This window comes from Petromyzon marinus, chromosome 80 (assembly GCF_048934315.1).
Source record: "Petromyzon marinus isolate PM22_M1 ecotype Great Lakes invasive population chromosome 80, UKy_Petmar_22M1.pri1.0, whole genome shotgun sequence".
In the NCBI taxonomy this organism is placed as follows: Eukaryota; Metazoa; Chordata; class Hyperoartia; order Petromyzontiformes; family Petromyzontidae; genus Petromyzon; species Petromyzon marinus.
The window spans coordinates 312161-333010 of record NC_133746.1 but is presented as its reverse complement, the minus strand read 5'-3'; the positions used below and the strand labels follow the sequence as shown (position 1 = coordinate 333010).

At 48.2% G+C, this 20850-nt stretch overlaps 1 long non-coding RNA gene across 1 annotated transcript in view; it reads left to right on the top strand.

Moving 5' to 3' along the window:
• LOC142907588 (uncharacterized) overlaps nucleotides 1–16046 on the top strand; it is an 85375-nt gene extending 69329 nt beyond the window's left edge. Inside the window, exon 3 of the long non-coding RNA XR_012931107.1 lies at nucleotides 14054–16046. This is a non-coding gene — a long non-coding RNA (uncharacterized LOC142907588). The remainder of the gene's footprint in view (nucleotides 1–14053) is intronic.
• The last annotated feature ends 4804 nt before the right edge of the window (nucleotides 16047–20850 follow it).

Genomic DNA, 20850 nt, shown 5'->3' with positions numbered 1-20850 from the left:
ACTAGCCAGTCATAGTGAAGGGAGTCTCACTAGAAACACTACTAGCCAGTGGTAGTGAAGGGAGTCTCTCACTACAAACACTCACTACTAGCCAGTGACAGTGAAGGGAGTCTCTCACTACAAACACTCACTACTAGCCAGTGGTAGTGAAGGGAGTCTCTCACTACAAACACTCACTACTAGCCAGTGGTAGTGAAGGGCGTCTCACTAGAAACACTCACTACTAGCCAGTGACAGTGAAGGGAGTCTCTCACTACAAACACTCACTACTAGCCAGTGGTAGTGAAGGGAGTCTCTCACTACAAACACTCACTACTAGCCAGTGGTAGTGAAGGGAGTCTCTCACTAGAAACACTCACTACTAGCCAGTGACAGTGAAGGGAGTCTCACTAGAAACACTCACTACTAGCCAGTCATACTGAAGGGAGTCTCACTAGAAACACTCACTACTAGCCAGTGGTAGTGAAGGGAGTCTCTCACTACAAACACTCACTACTAGCCAGTGACAGTGAAGGGAGTCTCTCACTACAAACACTCACTACTAGCCAGTGACAGTGAAGGGAGTCTCTCACTAGAAACACTCACTACTAGCCAGTCATAGTGAAGTGAGTCTCACTAGAAACACTCACTACTAGCCAGTCGTAGTTAAGGGAATCTCTCACTAGAAACACTCACTACTAGCCAGTGGTAGTGAAGGGAGTCTCACTAGAAACACTCACTACTAGCCAGTCATAGTGAAGGGAGTCTCACTAGAAACACTCACTACTAGCCAGTCGTAGTTAAGGGAATCTCTCACTAGAAACACTCACTACTAGCCAGTGGTAGTGAAGGGAGTCTCACTAGAAACACTCACTACTAGCCAGTGACAGTGAAGGGAGTCTCACTAGAAACACTCACTACTAGCCAGTCATACTGAAGGGAGTCTCACTAGAAACACTCACTACTAGCCAGTGGTAGTGAAGGGAGTCTCTCACTACAAACACTCACTACTAGCCAGTGACAGTGAAGGGAGTCTCTCACTACAAACACTCACTACTAGCCAGTGACAGTGAAGGGAGTCTCTCACTACAAACACTCACTACTAGCCAGTGACAGTGAAGGGAGTCTCACTAGAAACACTCACTACTAGCCAGTGGTAGTGAAGGGAGTCTCTCACTAGAAACACTCACTACTAGCCAGTGGTAGTGATGGGAGTCTCACTACAAACACTCACTACTAGCCAGTAGTAGTGAAGGTAGTCTCTCACTAGAAACACTCACTGCTAGCCAGTGGTAGTGAAGGGAGTCTTTCACTAGAAACACTCACTGCTAGCCAGTCATAGTGAAGGGAGTCTCTCACTAGAAATACTCACTGCTAGCCAGTGGTAGTGAAGGGAGTCTCACTACAAACTCTCACTACTAGCCAGTGGTAGTGAAGGGAGTCTCTCACTACAAACACTCACTACTAGCCAGTCGTAGTGAAGGGAGTCTCTCACTAGAAACACTCACTGCTAGCCAGTGGTAGTGAAGGGAGTCTCTCACTAGAAACACTCACTACTAGCCAGTGGTAGTGAAGGGAGTCTCACTACAAACACTCACTACTAGCCAGTGGTAGTGAAGGGAGTCTCACTACAAACACTCACTACTAGCCAGTGGTAGTGAAGGGAGTCTCTCACTACAAACACTCACTACTAGCCAGTGACAGTGAAGGGAGTCTCTCACTACAAACACTCACTACTAGCCAGTGACAGTGAAGGGAGTCTCTCACTAGAAACACTCACTACTAGCCAGTCATAGTGAAGGGAGTCTCACTAGAAACACTCACTACTAGCCAGTCGTAGTTAAGGGAATCTCACTAGAAACACTCACTACTAACCAGTGACAGTGAAGGGAGTCTCACTAGAAACACTCACTACTAGCCAGTGGTAGTGAAGGGAGTCTCTCACTACAAACACTCACTACTAGCCAGTGACAGTGAAGGGAGTCTCTCACTACAAACACTCACTACTAGCCAGTGGTAGTGAAGGGAGTCTCTCACTACAAACACTCACTACTAGCCAGTGGTAGTGAAGGGAGTCTCACTAGAAACACTCACTACTAGCCAGTGACAGTGAAGGGAGTCTCTCACTACAAACACTCACTACTAGCCAGTGGTAGTGAAGGGAGTCTCTCACTAGAAACACTCACTACTAGCCAGTGACAGTGAAGGGAGTCTCACTAGAAACACTCACTACTAGCCAGTCATACTGAAGGGAGTCTCACTAGAAACACTCACTACTAGCCAGTGGTAGTGAAGGGAGTCTCTCACTACAAACACTCACTACTAGCCAGTGACAGTGAAGGGAGTCTCTCACTACAAACACTCACTACTAGCCAGTGACAGTGAAGGGAGTCTCTCACTAGAAACACTCACTACTAGCCAGTCATAGTGAAGGGAGTCTCACTAGAAACACTCACTACTAGCCAGTCGTAGTTAAGGGAATCTCTCACTAGAAACACTCACTACTAGCCTGTGGTAGTGAAGGGAGTCTCACTAGAAACACTCACTACTAGCCAGTCATAGTGAAAGGAGTCTCACTAGAAACACTCACTACTAGCCAGTCGTAGTTAAGGGAATCTCTCACTAGAAACACTCACTACTAGCCAGTGGTAGTGAAGGGAGTCTCACTAGAAACACTCACTACTAGCCAGTCATAGTGAAGGGAGTCTCACTAGAAACACTCACTACTAGCCAGTCGTAGTTAAGGGAATCTCTCACTAGAAACACTCACTACTAGCCAGTGGTAGTGAAGGGAGTCTCACTAGAAACACTCACTACTAGCCAGTGACAGTGAAGGGAGTCTCACTAGAAACACTCACTACTAGCCAGTCATACTGAAGGGAGTCTCACTAGAAACACTCACTACTAGCCAGTGGTAGTGAAGGGAGTCTCTCACTACAAACACTCACTACTAGCCAGTGACAGTGAAGGGAGTCTCTCACTACAAACACTCACTACTAGCCAGTGACAGTGAAGGGAGTCTCTCACTACAAACACTCACTACTAGCCAGTGACAGTGAAGGGAGTCTCACTAGAAACACTCACTACTAGCCAGTGGTAGTGAAGGGAGTCTCTCACTAGAAACACTCACTACTAGCCAGTGGTAGTGATGGGAGTCTCACTACAAACACTCACTACTAGCCAGTAGTAGTGAAGGTAGTCTCTCACTAGAAACACTCACTGCTAGCCAGTGGTAGTGAAGGGAGTCTTTCACTAGAAACACTCACTGCTAGCCAGTCATAGTGAAGGGAGTCTCTCACTAGAAATACTCACTGCTAGCCAGTGGTAGTGAAGGGAGTCTCACTACAAACACTCACTACTAGCCAGTGGTAGTGAAGGGAGTCTCTCACTACAAACACTCACTACTAGCCAGTCGTAGTGAAGGGAGTCTCTCACTAGAAACACTCACTGCTAGCCAGTGGTAGTGAAGGGAGTCTCTCACTAGAAACACTCACTACTAGCCAGTGGTAGTGAAGGGAGTCTCACTACAAACACTCACTAGTAGCCAGTGGTAGTGAAGGGAGTCTCACTACAAACACTCACTACTAGCCAGTGGTAGTGAAGGGAGTCTCTCACTACAAACACTCACTACTAGCCAGTGACAGTGAAGGGAGTCTCTCACTACAAACACTCACTACTAGCCAGTGACAGTGAAGGGAGTCTCTCACTAGAAACACTCACTACTAGCCAGTCATAGTGAAGGGAGTCTCACTAGAAACACTCACTACTAGCCAGTCGTAGTTAAGGGAATCTCTCACTAGAAACACTCACTACTAGCCAGTGACAGTGAAGGGAGTCTCACTAGAAACACTCACTACTAGCCAGTCATACTGAAGGGAGTCTCTCACTACAAACACTCACTACTAGCCAGTGGTAGTGAAGGGAGTCTCTCACTACAAACACTCACTACTAGCCAGTGGTAGTGAAGGGAGTCTCACTAGAAACACTCACTACTAGCCAGTGACAGTGAAGGGAGTCTCTCACTACAAACACTCACTACTAGCCAGTGGTAGTGAAGGGAGTCTCTCACTACAAACACTCACTACTAGCCAGTGGTAGTGAAGGGAGTCTCTCACTAGAAACACTCACTACTAGCCAGTGACAGTGAAGGGAGTCTCACTAGAAACACTCACTACTAGCCAGTCATACTGAAGGGAGTCTCACTAGAAACACTCACTACTAGCCAGTGGTAGTGAAGGGAGTCTCTCACTACAAACACTCACTACTAGCCAGTGACAGTGAAGGGAGTCTCTCACTACAAACACTCACTACTAGCCAGTGACAGTGAAGGGAGTCTCTCACTAGAAACACTCACTACTAGCCAGTCATAGTGAAGGGAGTCTCACTAGAAACACTCACTACTAGCCAGTCGTAGTTAAGGGAATCTCTCACTAGAAACACTCACTACTAGCCTGTGGTAGTGAAGGGAGTCTCACTAGAAACACTCACTACTAGCCAGTCGTAGTTAAGGGAATCTCTCACTAGAAACACTCACTACTAGCCAGTGGTAGTGAAGGGAGTCTCACTAGAAACACTCACTACTAGCCAGTCATAGTGAAGGGAGTCTCACTAGAAACACTCACTACTAGCCAGTCGTAGTTAAGGGAATCTCTCACTAGAAACACTCACTACTAGCCAGTGGTAGTGAAGGGAGTCTCACTAGAAACACTCACTACTAGCCAGTGACAGTGAAGGGAGTCTCACTAGAAACACTCACTACTAGCCAGTCATACTGAAGGGAGTCTCACTAGAAACACTCACTACTAGCCAGTGGTAGTGAAGGGAGTCTCTCACTACAAACACTCACTACTAGCCAGTGACAGTGAAGGGAGTCTCTCACTACAAACACTCACTACTAGCCAGTGACAGTGAAGGGAGTCTCTCACTACAAACACTCACTACTAGCCAGTGACAGTGAAGGGAGTCTCACTAGAAACACTCACTACTAGCCAGTGGTAGTGAAGGGAGTCTCTCACTAGAAACACTCACTACTAGCCAGTGGTAGTGATGGGAGTCTCACTACAAACACTCACTACTAGCCAGTAGTAGTGAAGGTAGTCTCTCACTAGAAACACTCACTGCTAGCCAGTGGTAGTGAAGGGAGTCTTTCACTAGAAACACTCACTGCTAGCCAGTCATAGTGAAGGGAGTCTCTCACTAGAAATACTCACTGCTAGCCAGTGGTAGTGAAGGGAGTCTCACTACAAACACTCACTACTAGCCAGTGGTAGTGAAGGGAGTCTCTCACTACAAACACTCACTACTAGCCAGTCGTAGTGAAGGGAGTCTCTCACTAGAAACACTCACTGCTAGCCAGTGGTAGTGAAGGGAGTCTCTCACTAGAAACACTCACTACTAGCCAGTGGTAGTGAAGGGAGTCTCACTACAAACACTCACTACTAGCCAGTGGTAGTGAAGGGAGTCTCACTACAAACACTCACTACTAGCCAGTGGTAGTGAAGGGAGTCTCTCACTACAAACACTCACTACTAGCCAGTGACAGTGAAGGGAGTCTCTCACTACAAACACTCACTACTAGCCAGTGACAGTGAAGGGAGTCTCTCACTAGAAACACTCACTACTAGCCAGTCATAGTGAAGGGTGTCTCACTAGAAACACTCACTACTAGCCAGTCGTAGTTAAGGGAATCTCTCACTAGAAACACTCACTACTAGCCAGTGACAGTGAAGGGAGTCTCACTAGAAACACTCACTACTAGCCAGTCATACTGAAGGGAGTCTCACTAGAAACACTCACTACTAGCCAGTGGTAGTGAAGGGAGTCTCTCACTACAAACACTCACTACTAGCCAGTGACAGTGAAGGGAGTCTCTCACTACAAACACTCACTACTAGCCAGTGACAGTGAAGGGAGTCTCTCACTAGAAACACTCACTACTAGCCAGTCATAGTGAAGGGAGTCTCACTAGAAACACTCACTACTAGCCAGTCGTAGTTAAGGGAATCTCTCACTAGAAACACTCACTACTAGCCAGTGGTAGTGAAGGGAGTCTCACTAGAAACACTCACTACTAACCAGTGACAGTGAAGGGAGTCTCACTAGAAACACTCACTACTAGCCAGTGGTAGTGAAGGGAGTCTCTCACTACAAACACTCACTACTAGCCAGTCGTAGTGAAGGGAGTCTCTCACTAGAAACACTCACTGCTAGCCAGTGGTAGTGAAGGGAGTCTCTCACTAGAAACACTCACTACTAGCCAGTGGTAGTGAAGGGAGTCTCACTACAAACACTCACTAGTAGCCAGTGGTAGTGAAGGGAGTCTCACTACAAACACTCACTACTAGCCAGTGGTAGTGAAGGGAGTCTCTCACTACAAACACTCACTACTAGCCAGTGACAGTGAAGGGAGTCTCTCACTACAAACACTCACTACTAGCCAGTGACAGTGAAGGGAGTCTCTCACTAGAAACACTCACTACTAGCCAGTCATAGTGAAGGGAGTCTCACTAGAAACACTCACTACTAGCCAGTCGTAGTTAAGGGAATCTCTCACTAGAAACACTCACTACTAGCCAGTGACAGTGAAGGGAGTCTCACTAGAAACACTCACTACTAGCCAGTCATACTGAAGGGAGTCTCTCACTACAAACACTCACTACTAGCCAGTGGTAGTGAAGGGAGTCTCTCACTACAAACACTCACTACTAGCCAGTGGTAGTGAAGGGAGTCTCACTAGAAACACTCACTACTAGCCAGTGACAGTGAAGGGAGTCTCTCACTACAAACACTCACTACTAGCCAGTGGTAGTGAAGGGAGTCTCTCACTACAAACACTCACTACTAGCCAGTGGTAGTGAAGGGAGTCTCTCACTAGAAACACTCACTACTAGCCAGTGACAGTGAAGGGAGTCTCACTAGAAACACTCACTACTAGCCAGTCATACTGAAGGGAGTCTCACTAGAAACACTCACTACTAGCCAGTGGTAGTGAAGGGAGTCTCTCACTACAAACACTCACTACTAGCCAGTGACAGTGAAGGGAGTCTCTCACTACAAACACTCACTACTAGCCAGTGACAGTGAAGGGAGTCTCTCACTAGAAACACTCACTACTAGCCAGTCATAGTGAAGGGAGTCTCACTAGAAACACTCACTACTAGCCAGTCGTAGTTAAGGGAATCTCTCACTAGAAACACTCACTACTAGCCTGTGGTAGTGAAGGGAGTCTCACTAGAAACACTCACTACTAGCCAGTCGTAGTTAAGGGAATCTCTCACTAGAAACACTCACTACTAGCCAGTGGTAGTGAAGGGAGTCTCACTAGAAACACTCACTACTAGCCAGTCATAGTGAAGGGAGTCTCACTAGAAACACTCACTACTAGCCAGTCGTAGTTAAGGGAATCTCTCACTAGAAACACTCACTACTAGCCAGTGGTAGTGAAGGGAGTCTCACTAGAAACACTCACTACTAGCCAGTGACAGTGAAGGGAGTCTCACTAGAAACACTCACTACTAGCCAGTCATACTGAAGGGAGTCTCACTAGAAACACTCACTACTAGCCAGTGGTAGTGAAGGGAGTCTCTCACTACAAACACTCACTACTAGCCAGTGACAGTGAAGGGAGTCTCTCACTACAAACACTCACTACTAGCCAGTGACAGTGAAGGGAGTCTCTCACTACAAACACTCACTACTAGCCAGTGACAGTGAAGGGAGTCTCACTAGAAACACTCACTACTAGCCAGTGGTAGTGAAGGGAGTCTCTCACTAGAAACACTCACTACTAGCCAGTGGTAGTGATGGGAGTCTCACTACAAACACTCACTACTAGCCAGTAGTAGTGAAGGTAGTCTCTCACTAGAAACACTCACTGCTAGCCAGTGGTAGTGAAGGGAGTCTTTCACTAGAAACACTCACTGCTAGCCAGTCATAGTGAAGGGAGTCTCTCACTAGAAATACTCACTGCTAGCCAGTGGTAGTGAAGGGAGTCTCACTACAAACACTCACTACTAGCCAGTGGTAGTGAAGGGAGTCTCTCACTACAAACACTCACTACTAGCCAGTCGTAGTGAAGGGAGTCTCTCACTAGAAACACTCACTGCTAGCCAGTGGTAGTGAAGGGAGTCTCTCACTAGAAACACTCACTACTAGCCAGTGGTAGTGAAGGGAGTCTCACTACAAACACTCACTACTAGCCAGTGGTAGTGAAGGGAGTCTCACTACAAACACTCACTACTAGCCAGTGGTAGTGAAGGGAGTCTCTCACTACAAACACTCACTACTAGCCAGTGACAGTGAAGGGAGTCTCTCACTACAAACACTCACTACTAGCCAGTGACAGTGAAGGGAGTCTCTCACTAGAAACACTCACTACTAGCCAGTCATAGTGAAGGGTGTCTCACTAGAAACACTCACTACTAGCCAGTCGTAGTTAAGGGAATCTCTCACTAGAAACACTCACTACTAGCCAGTGACAGTGAAGGGAGTCTCACTAGAAACACTCACTACTAGCCAGTCATACTGAAGGGAGTCTCACTAGAAACACTCACTACTAGCCAGTGGTAGTGAAGGGAGTCTCTCACTACAAACACTCACTACTAGCCAGTGACAGTGAAGGGAGTCTCTCACTACAAACACTCACTACTAGCCAGTGACAGTGAAGGGAGTCTCTCACTAGAAACACTCACTACTAGCCAGTCATAGTGAAGGGAGTCTCACTAGAAACACTCACTACTAGCCAGTCGTAGTTAAGGGAATCTCTCACTAGAAACACTCACTACTAGCCAGTGGTAGTGAAGGGAGTCTCACTAGAAACACTCACTACTAACCAGTGACAGTGAAGGGAGTCTCACTAGAAACACTCACTACTAACCAGTGACAGTGAAGGGAGTCTCACTAGAAACACTCACTACTAACCAGTGACAGTGAAGGGAGTCTCACTAGAAACACTCACTACTAGCCAGTGGTAGTGAAGGGAGTCTCTCACTACAAACACTCACTACTAGCCAGTGGTAGTGAAGGGAGTCTCACTACAAACACTCACTACTAGCCAGTGACAGTGAAGGGAGTCTCTCACTAGAAACACTCACTACTAGCCAGTCATAGTGAAGGGAGTCTCACTAGAAACACTCACTACTAGCCAGTCGTAGTTAAGGGAATCTCTCACTAGAAACACTCACTACTAGCCAGTGGTAGTGAAGGGAGTCTCACTAGAAACACTCACTACTAGCCAGTGACAGTGAAGGGAGTCTCACTAGAAACACTCACTACTAGCCAGTCATACTGAAGGGAGTCTCACTAGAAACACTCACTACTAGCCAGTGGTAGTGAAGGGAGTCTCTCACTACAAACACTCACTACTAGCCAGTGACAGTGAAGGGAGTCTCTCACTACAAACACTCACTACTAGCCAGTGACAGTGAAGGGAGTCTCTCACTACAAACACTCACTACTAGCCAGTGACAGTGAAGGGAGTCTCACTAGAAACACTCACTACTAGCCAGTGGTAGTGAAGGGAGTCTCTCACTAGAAACACTACTAGCCAGTGGTAGTGATCGGAGTCTCACTACAAACACTCACTTCTAGCCAGTAGTAGTGAAGGTAGTCTCTCACTAGAAACACTCACTGCTAGCCAGTGGTAGTGAAGGGAGTCTTTCACTAGAAACACTCACTGCTAGCCAGTCATAGTGAAGGGAGTCTCTCACTAGAAATACTCACTGCTAGCCAGTGGTAGTGAAGGGAGTATCAATACAAACACTCACTACTAGCCAGTGGTAGTGAAGGGAGTCTCTCACTAGAAACACTCACTGCTAGCCAGTGGTAGTGAAGGGAGTCTCTCACTAGAAACACTCACTACTAGCCAGTGGTAGTGAAGGGAGTTTCACTACAAACACTCACTACTAGCCAGTGGTAGTGAAGGGAGTCTCACTACAAACACTCACTACTAGCCAGTGGTAGTGAAGGGAGTCTCACTACAAACACTCACTACTAGCCAGTGGTAGTGAAGGGAGTCTCTCACTAGAAACACTCACTACTAGCCAGTCATACTGAAGGGAGTCTCACTAGAAACACTCACTACTAGCCAGTGGTAGTGAAGGGAGTCTCTCACTAGAAACACTCACTACTAGCCAGTGGTAGTGAAGGGAGTCTCACTACAAACACTCACTACTAGCCAGTCATAGTGAAGGGAGTCTCACTAGAAACACTAGTAGCCAGTGGTAGTGAAGGGAGTCTCTCACTACAAACACTCACTACTAGCCAGTGACAGTGAAGGGAGTCTCTCACTACAAACACTCACTACTAGCCAGTCATAGTGAAGGGAGTCTCACTAGAAACACTACTAGCCAGTGGTAGTGAAGGGAGTCTCTCACTACAAACACTCACTACTAGCCAGTGACAGTGAAGGGAGTCTCTCACTACAAACACTCACTACTAGCCAGTGGTAGTGAAGGGAGTCTATCACTACAAACACTCACTACTAGCCAGTGGTAGTGAAGGGAGTCTCTCACTAGAAACACTCACTACTAGCCAGTCGTAGTTAAGGGAATCTCTCACTAGAAACACTCACTACTAGCCAGTGGTAGTGAAGGGAGTCTCACTAGAAACACTCACTACTAGCCAGTGACAGTGAAGGGAGTCTCTCACTACAAACACTCACTACTAGCCAGTGGTAGTGAAGGGAGTCTCTCACTACAAACACTCACTACTAGCCAGTGGTAGTGAAGGGAGTCTCTCACTAGAAACATTCACTACTAGCCAGTGACAGTGAAGGGAGTCTCACTAGAAACACTCACTACTAGCCAGTCATACTGAAGGGAGTCTCACTAGAAACACTCACTACTAGCCAGTGGTAGTGAAGGGAGTCTCTCACTACAAACACTCACTACTAGCCAGTGACAGTGAAGGGAGTCTCTCACTACAAACACTCACTACTAGCCAGTGACAGTGAAGGGAGTCTCTCACTAGAAACACTCACTACTAGCCAGTCATAGTGAAGGGAGTCTCACTAGAAACACTCACTACTAGCCAGTGACAGTGAAGGGAGTCTCTCACTACAAACACTCACTACTAGCCAGTGACAGTGAAGGGAGTCTCTCACTAGAAACACTCACTACTAGCCAGTCATAGTGAAGGGAGTCTCACTAGAAACACTCACTACTAGCCAGTCGTTGTTAAGGGAATCTCTCACTAGAAACACTCACTACTAGCCAGTGGTAGTGAAGGGAGTCTCACTAGAAACACTCACTACTAACCAGTGACAGTGAAGGGAGTCTCACTAGAAACACTCACTACTAACCAGTGACAGTGAAGGGAGTCTCACTAGAAACACTCACTACTAACCAGTGACAGTGAAGGGAGTCTCACTAGAAACACTCACTACTAGCCAGTGGTAGTGAAGGGAGTCTCACTACAAACACTCACTACTAGCCAGTGGTAGTGAAGGGAGTCTCACTACAAACACTCACTACTAGCCAGTGACAGTGAAGGGAGTCTCTCACTAGAAACACTCACTACTAGCCAGTCATAGTGAAGGGAGTCTCACTAGAAACACTCACTACTAGCCAGTCGTAGTTAAGGGAATCTCTCACTAGAAACACTCACTACTAGCCAGTGGTAGTGAAGGGAGTCTCACTAGAAACACTCACTACTAGCCAGTGACAGTGAAGGGAGTCTCACTAGAAACACTCACTACTAGCCAGTCATACTGAAGGGAGTCTCACTAGAAACACTCACTACTAGCCAGTGGTAGTGAAGGGAGTCTCTCACTACAAACACTCACTACTAGCCAGTGACAGTGAAGGGAGTCTCTCACTACAAACACTCACTACTAGCCAGTGACAGTGAAGGGAGTCTCTCACTACAAACACTCACTACTAGCCAGTGACAGTGAAGGGAGTCTCACTAGAAACACTCACTACTAGCCAGTGGTAGTGAAGGGAGTCTCTCACTAGAAACACTCACTACTAGCCAGTGGTAGTGATGGGAGTCTCACTACAAACACTCACTACTAGCCAGTAGTAGTGAAGGTAGTCTCTCACTAGAAACACTCACTGCTAGCCAGTGGTAGTGAAGGGAGTCTTTCACTAGAAACACTCACTGCTAGCCAGTCATAGTGAAGGGAGTCTCTCACTAGAAATACTCACTGCTAGCCAGTGGTAGTGAAGGGAGTCTCACTACAAACACTCACTACTAGCCAGTGGTAGTGAAGGGAGTCTCTCACTACAAACACTCACTACTAGCCAGTCGTAGTGAAGGGAGTCTCTCACTAGAAACACTCACTGTTAGCCAGTGGTAGTGAAGGGAGTCTCTCACTAGAAACACTCACTACTAGCCAGTGGTAGTGAAGGGAGTCTCACTACAAACACTCACTACTAGCCAGTGGTAGTGAAGGGAGTCTCACTACAAACACTCACTACTAGCCAGTGGTAGTGAAGGGAGTCTCACTACAAACACTCACTACTAGCCAGTGGTAGTGAAGGGAGTCTCTCACTAGAAACACTCACTACTAGCCAGTCATACTGAAGGGAGTCTCACTAGAAACACTCACTACTAGCCAGTGGTAGTGAAGGGAGTCTCTCACTAGAAACACTCACTGCTAGCCAGTGGTAGTGAAGGGAGTCTTTCACTAGAAACACTCACTGCTAGCCAGTCATAGTGAAGGGAGTCTCTCACTAGAAATACTCACTGCTAGCCAGTGGTAGTGAAGGGAGTCTCACTACAAACACTCACTACTAGCCAGTGATAGTGAAGGGAGTCTCTCACTACAAACACTCACTACTAGCCAGTCGTAGTGAAGGGAGTCTCTCACTAGAAACACTCACTGTTAGCCAGTGGTAGTGAAGGGAGTCTCTCACTAGAAACACTCACTACTAGCCAGTGGTAGTGAAGGGAGTCTCACTACAAACACTCACTACTAGCCAGTGGTAGTGAAGGGAGTCTCACTACAAACACTCACTACTAGCCAGTGGTAGTGAAGGGAGTCTCACTACAAACACTCACTACTAGCCAGTGGTAGTGAAGGGAGTCTCTCACTAGAAACACTCACTACTAGCCAGTCATACTGAAGGGAGTCTCACTAGAAACACTCACTACTAGCCAGTGGTAGTGAAGGGAGTCTCTCACTAGAAACACTCACTACTAGCCAGTGGTAGTGAAGGGAGTCTCACTACAAACACTCACTACTAGCCAGTCATAGTGAAGGGAGTCTCACTAGAAACACTAGTAGCCAGTGGTAGTGAAGGGAGTCTCTCACTACAAACACTCACTACTAGCCAGTGACAGTGACGGGAGTCTCTCACTACAAACACTCACTACTATCCAGTCATAGTGAAGGGAGTCTCACTAGAAACACTACTAGCCAGTGGTAGTGAAGGGAGTCTCTCACTACAAACACTCACTACTAGCCAGTGACAGTGAAGGGAGTCTCTCACTACAAACACTCACTACTAGCCAGTGGTAGTGAAGGGAGTCTCTCACTACAAACACTCACTACTAACCAGTGGTAGTGAAGGGAGTCTCTCACTAGAAACACTCACTACTAGCCAGTCGTAGTTAAGGGAATCTCTCACTAGAAACACTCACTACTAGCAAGTGGTAGTGAAGGGAGTCTCACTAGAAACACTCACTACTAGCCAGTGACAGTGAAGGGAGTCTCTCACTACAAACACTCACTACTAGCCAGTGGTAGTGAAGGGAGTCTCTCACTACAAACACTCACTACTAGCCAGTGGTAGTGAAGGGAGTCTCTCACTAGAAACACTCACTACTAGCCAGTGGTAGTGAAGGGAGTCTCTCACTAGAAACACTCACTACTAGCCAGTGGTAGTGAAGGGAGTCTCTCACTAGAAACACTCACTACTAGCCAGTGACAGTGAAGGGAGTCTCACTACAAACACTCACTACTAGCCAGTGGTAGTGAAGGGAGTCTCACTACAAACACTCACTACTAGCCAGTGATAATGAAGGGAGTCTCACTACAAACACTCACTGCTAGCCAGTGATAATGAAGGGAGTCTCTCATTACAAACACTCACTACTAGCCAGTGGTAGTGAAGGAAATCTCTCACCGCAGGAGCTTCCTTGCGCAGTGCCCTCACGCTCGACTGGACGACCGAGGCCAGCTGGGCGGACAGCTCCCAGGCGCCGTGTGCCCTCTGCAGGTCGACGAGCTCCAGGAAGGGCAGCGCGGGCGGTGCCACCGGAGCGAAGACATTGTATGGACTGCCTTCGTATTTGTTGCTTGATACGGTTGCCCTTAAATCTCGAGCGAAGCCTAAGCAGAGAGGGAGAGGTGCACTGCCATCACGCATCGCCGTGTGTCTGTGCGCGTCCGTGTCATGTTGCGTGTGCGCGTCTGGCCGTGTGTTGTAGTGAACGTCGCCACTGGTGTAGCCGTGTGTTGTAGTGAACGTCGCCACTGGTGTAGCCGTGTGTTGTAGTGAACATCGCCGCTGGTGTAGCCGTGTGTTGTAGTGAACGTCGCCACTGGTGTAGCCGTGTGTTGTAGTGAACGTCGCCACTGGTGTAGCCGTGTGTTGTAGTGAACATCGCCACTGGTGTAGCCGTGTGTTGTAGTGAACATCGCCACTGGTGTAGCCGTGTGTTGTAGTGAACGTCGCCACTGGTGTAGCCGTGTGTTGTAGTGAACGTCGCCACTGGTGTAGCCGTGTGTTGTAGTGACCATCGCCACTGGTGTAGCCGTGTGTTGTAGTAAACATCGCCACTGGTGTAGCCGTGTGTTGTAGTGAACGTCGCCACTGGTGTAGCCGTGTGTTGTAGTGACCATCGCCACTGGTGTAGCCGTGTGTTGTAGTAAACATCGCCACTGGTGTAGCCGTGTGTTGTAGTGAACGTCGCCACTGGTGTAGCCGTGTGTTGTAGTGACCATCGCCACTGGTGTAGCCGTGTGTTGTAGTAAACATCGCCACTGGTGTAGCCGTGTGTTGTAGTGAACGTCGCCACTGGTGTAGCCGTGTGTTGTAGTGAACATCGCCACTGGTGGAGACAAAGACGGCCGGGCGTGGCGCTGGCCACCCACCCGCCTCGTGCACCACGGTGCCGGACTTCTAGGTGCTCGCTAGAAGCGCTTGCCCCAACAGTCTATTACAAGCTGTATGGGGTATCTTTGTCTTTGCTGCGTCTTTGTATCTGTGTGTGTGTCTTCTTGTAATCACCAACACGCTCTTCTGGCATCGGCGCATCCACACAACATCATGGATGCATGCCGGGTCCAAGCAAGAACATCTGCTGGACTACATAGTGACGGACCAGCGGATGTGAGCCCATTTCCTTTGCGCCAGGACCTACCGTGGAGCTGATCTGCCCTCTGACCATCGACTTGTCATCTGTAAGTATCGCCTGCCATTCTTCCACTCCGGTGGTGGGTGTACACCCAGGACCCCATTCCAACCTAAGTTGGCCTGGTCTCGGCAAACTGATGAAAGTTGCAAGCAAGAATTTTATCATCGCTTGTGGCTGGGGTTGGCATCGTCCCCCACTCCTGATGTCGAGGGTAAATGGGTGAGGTTTAGGACTGTGACTCATGCAGCTGCAATGGCTGCTTTTGGTACGCGGTGAAGACCTCCCCAGAGACCCTGGCTGACAGAGGAGGTGTTCAGGATGGTTGAGAAAAAGCGACAGGCCCACTCTCATCGTCTACAGCATTCCACGTCAGAGAATGAGGAGACTTACCGCAGCCTTCGCTCGGAGGTGCGGAGAGCCGTGAGGCGCTGCAAGGATGGATGGTAGTTGCGGGATGCTGAAGAGATGGAGTCTTCCTCAATGGCCCGCGATCACAAATCACTATTTAACTCCATCAAAAAAGTAACCTGCAGTGCCACACCTATTGCCATTATTAGGGGAAAGAACGGTGATCCAATCTCTGACCCCCAGGAACAGGTTTGCAGATTTGCTGAGCATTTCTGTGAGGTCCTGGGGGAGGGGGAATCCCTCAGCCTGGAAAACATCGTGGCACAAAGTGGGGATGAGCCTGTTGAGGCTGCGGTGCCTCAAATATTGGATGAAGTCACCCCCTGTGAGTGGCTGGCTGAGGTGCCATCCGTTGAGGAAGTACTGCAGGCGATCCAGAGTCTGAGACCAGGAAAGGCAACGGGCAGAGATGATCTCCCAAGCGAAATTCTGAGGGAGGGTGGCATTTGTGCGCAGACTGTCCTCCATGAAATCATAACAGTCTGGGCCACTGGACGGGTTCTGCAGGATTGGAAGGATGCCCTGGTGCCCTGGTGGTCCCCCTCTTTAAGAAGGGGGACCGCACAGACTGTAACAACTACAGGGGCATCTCACTCCTCAGTGTGCCTTCAGCGTGCCTTGATAGGCACGCTGAAGAGAGGCTTGCGGAGCCCCAATGCGGTTTCAGGAAAGGGCGGTCCTGCACAGATGCCATATTTTATGTCTGTCTGCTACAGCAGAGGTGTAGGGAATTCCAAAAAGACCTACATCTCCGCATCATTGACCTGGTCAAGGCATATGATACCATCAGTAGGCCTGGGCTCTGGGCTGTTCTTCGTGCTTTCGGAATCCCTGACCCTCTGCTCAGAATCATTAAGGACCTTCATGATGGTGAGCGGGCCCGGGTAAAACTACATTGCCGGGAGTCAGAGCCATTCCCTGTACACCTTGGGGTGCGACAGGGATGTCCTCTGGCTCCCAAATTATTTAGTTTGTGAAGCCTTCAATAGCTGTACCTGGGGAATTTCCACTTACTACAGATATAATGGGAGGCTGATCGATGCCCGGGTGCAGTCAAGGGATGGCTCCCTATTGGTCAACCACGTTATGTATGCCGATGATTTGGTAATTGCTGCTCATTCAGAGGAGGAGTTGGAGACGCTGCTGCTGAGACTGGAGCGTGCCACTAAGAGGTGGGGCCTTACCATCAACCCCACCAAAACTAAGCACCTGCCTGGGTATTTTGTACCATCGGACACTCCACCCCCACAACTCCCAATCGGTGATGGGGCAGTTGTGGAGAGAGTGGAGAGTTTCCCATACCTGCGCAGTGTGCTCATGACCGGCTCCGGATTAACAGCAGAGGTTTCTCTCCTAATCAGTCGAGCGGCAATATATTTTCATCGGTTGTGTAACGCTGTGTGGAAGCTACCTGGTCTTTCGCTCCCCACGAAGCTTCAGGTCTTCTCGGCCACGGTCATTCCCTCCCTTCTCTACGCTTGTGAAACGTGGACCCCCCTAATGAGGCATCTTCTCTGGTTAGAAACATTTAGGCTGGCCTGCCTACGATCCATCCTGGGTTTAACCAGGCTGGATTGTGTGAGAAGCTCACAAATCCTTGAAAGATCTGGGCAAAGTCCCATCGGTGAGCTCCTCCGGCGGGCAAGGCTGCATTGGCTGGGTCATGTAGCCCGCATGCCCAGCCACCGCATGCCTAAACAGCTTTTGTTCGGCTGGATAGAGGGGGCTAAACGGGCGTGGCACGGGCTAGAGAAGAGATGGAGTAATGTGGTACAGGAGGACGTGGAGCTGAGTGGACTTGCCGATGACTGGTACCAGCGGTGTCAAGATCGGCCTCAGTGGAGGAGGTTCGTGAAGGACGCCACTGCCAGTGGGCGTTCGACACTTCACGTGGCCTCAAGGTAAACACGGCCTGGCACTAGCGTCGTGGTGACGTCACCGCCATTTAGTGGCGAATGGCGGTTGTTGTTGTGCCTGCTTCCGTCTGTGCTGGGAGCGGTAGTGTAGCGGTTAGCGCTACTCTAACCTGGCGACACGGGTTTGATTCCCGATCACGGCCAACACCGGTGCCGATTATCTGAACCAGTACTGGGCCTCCCCTAGGTCGACTCAGCCTCAAATGAGTACCTGGTGCGATGTGTAAACATCGCCACTAGGGAAAAAAAGACGGCCTGCCGTGGTGGTGGCCACCCACCCCCTCGTGTGCCATGCCGGCCTTTATAGGTGCTCGCTAACAGCACTTGCTGCTACAGTCTGTTAAGGCTATATGGGGGGTCATTGTTTTTGTGTCTGTGTGAGTGGGGAGCAGTAGCGTACTGGTCAGTGCACTGCACTACGATCCCGGCGACCCGAGTTAAATTCCCGCTCATGGCCAATGCCAGTGACCATTGTCTGAACCGGCCCTGGGCCTCCCCTAGGTCGACTCAGCCTCAAATGGGTACCTGGAGTGGTGTGTAAGCATCGCCACTCGGGAGACAAAGGCGGCCGGGCATGGTGTTGGCCACCCACCCCCTCATGTGCCGTGCCGGCCTTCTGAGGTGCTCACTAACAGCACTTGCCCCAACAGTCTATTTCAGGATATACGGGGTATCTTTGTTAAGTGTGTCTCTATATCTGTCTGTACGTGTGAGTGTCTGCATCTATGTGGGGGATCAGTTGTGTAGTAGCGGTTAGCGCTACGCTGCTCAATGAACCAGGCGACCTGATTTCGATTCTCGCTCATGGCCAACATCAGTGACGATTATCTGAACTGGTCCTGAGCCTCACCTAGGTCGACTCAGCCTCAAATGAGCACCTGGTGTGGTGTGCAAACATCACCACCAGGAATACAAAGGCGGCCGGGCATGGTGCTGGCCACACATCCCCTCGTGTGCTGTGCCAGCCGTCAGGTGCTACTCACTAAGAGCTCTTTCCCCCTACAGTCTGTTAAGGCCACATGGGTTATCTTTGTGTGTAACGTCCAAAGAATATGTAACGTCCACGTTAGGAATCTAGCGGGAAAGCCACAGCTCCCACCGAGGCGTACATTAGCAATGGGTGCATCTGGACTGCAAAAAAACCAACCATATTCCACTTGAGGGCTCTTCTTGAAGGATGCAATGATTCTTCTGAACGGATTCCTCTTCATCTCCTTCCCTACGAAGATGCAAAGAAACCACTCACCCCCACCCCCCCAACAAAAAAAGTCAAACCCAATAAAACTCTTGACGTTGAAATTTTCAGGAGCTGGAATTTAACCACTGAGATTCTCCGGAGCTAGAATTTAGCCACTGAAATTTTCAGTACCTGGAATTTAGCCACTGAAATTCTCAGGAGCTGGAATCTAGCCACTGAAATTGTCAGGAGCTGGAATTTTAGCAACTGAAATTCTCAGGACCTGGCAATTAGCCACTGAAATTCTCAGTACCTGGAATTTATCCATTGAAATTGTCAGGAGCTGGAATTTTAGCAACTGAAATTCTCAGGACCTGGAATTTAGCCACTGAAATTGTCAGTACCTGGAATTTAGCCACTGAAATTCTCAGTACCTGGAATTTATCCATTGAAATTCTCAGGAGCTGGAATCTAGCCACTGAAATTGTCAGGAGCTGGAATTTTAGCAACTGAAATTCTCAGGATCTGGCAATTAGCCACTGAAATTCTCAGGACCCGGAATTTATCCGCTGAAATTTTCAGGAGCTGGAATTTAGCCACTGAAATTCTCAGGAGCTGGAATTTTAGCAACTGAAATTCTCAGGACCTGGAATTTTATTCAGTGAAATTCTCAGGAGCTGGAATTTATCCACTGAAATTCTCAGGAGCTGGAATTTTATTCAGTGAAATTCTCAGGACCTGGAATTTAGCCACTGAAATTCTCAGGAGCTGGAATCTAGCCACTGAAATTGTCAGGAGCTGGAATTTTAGCAACTGAAATTCTCAGGACCTGGCAATTAGCCACTGAAATTATCAGGACCCGGAATTTATCCACTGAAATTTTCAGGAGCTGGAATTTATCCACTGAAATTCTCAGGAGCTGGAATTTTAGCAACTGAAATTCTCAGGACCTGGAATTTAGCCACTGAAATTCTCAGGAGCTGGAATTTTAGCAACTGAAATTCTCAGGACCTGGAATTTAGCCACTGAAATTCTCAGGAGCTGGAATTTTATCCAGTGAAATTCTCAGGACCTGGAATTTAGACACTGAAATTCTCAGGACCTGGAATTTAGCCACTAAAATTCTCAGGAGCTGGAATTTCGCCACTGAAATTCTCAGGAGCTGGAATTTCGCCACTGAAATTCTCAGGAGCTGGAATTTAGCCACTAAAATTCTCAGGAGCTGGAATTTCGCCACTGAAATTCTCAGGAGCTGGAATTTAGCCACTAAAATTCTCAGGAGCTGGAATTTAGCTACTGAAATTCTCCGAAGCTGGAATTTAGCCACTGAAATTCTCAGGAGCTGGAATTTAGACACTGAAATTCTCCGAAGCTGGAATTTAAACACTGAAATTTTCAGGAGCTGGAATTTAGCCACTGAAATTCTCAGGAGCTGGAATTTTAGCAACTGAAATTTTCAGGAGCTGTGTTTTATCCACTGAAATTATCAGGAGCTGGAATTTCGCCACTGAAATTCTCAGGACCTGGAATTTAGCCATTGAAATTTTCAGGAGCTGGAATTTAGCCACTGAAATTCTCAGGAGCTGGAATCTAGCCACTGAAATTCTCAGGAGCTGGAATTTTACCAACTGAAATTCTCAGGACCTGGAATTTATCCACTGAAATTCTCAGGATCTGAAATTTTAGCAACTGAAATTCTCAGGACCTGAAATTTAGCCACTGAAATTCTCAGGACCTGGAATTTAGCCATTGAAACTTTCAGGAGCTGGAATTTAGCCACTGAAATTCTCAGGAGCTGGAATCTAGCCACTGAAATTCTCAGGAGCTGGAATTTTACCAACTGAAATTCTCAGGAGCTGGAATTTCGCCACTGAAATTCTCAGGAGCTGAAATTTTAGCAACTGAAATTCTCAGGACCTGAAATTTAGCCACTGAAATTCTCAAGAGCTGGAATTTTAGCAATTGAAATTCTCAGGACCTGGAATTTATCCACTGGAATTCTCAGGAGCTGGAATTTTAGCAACTGAAATTTTCAGCAGCTGTATTTTATCCACTGAAATTCTCAGG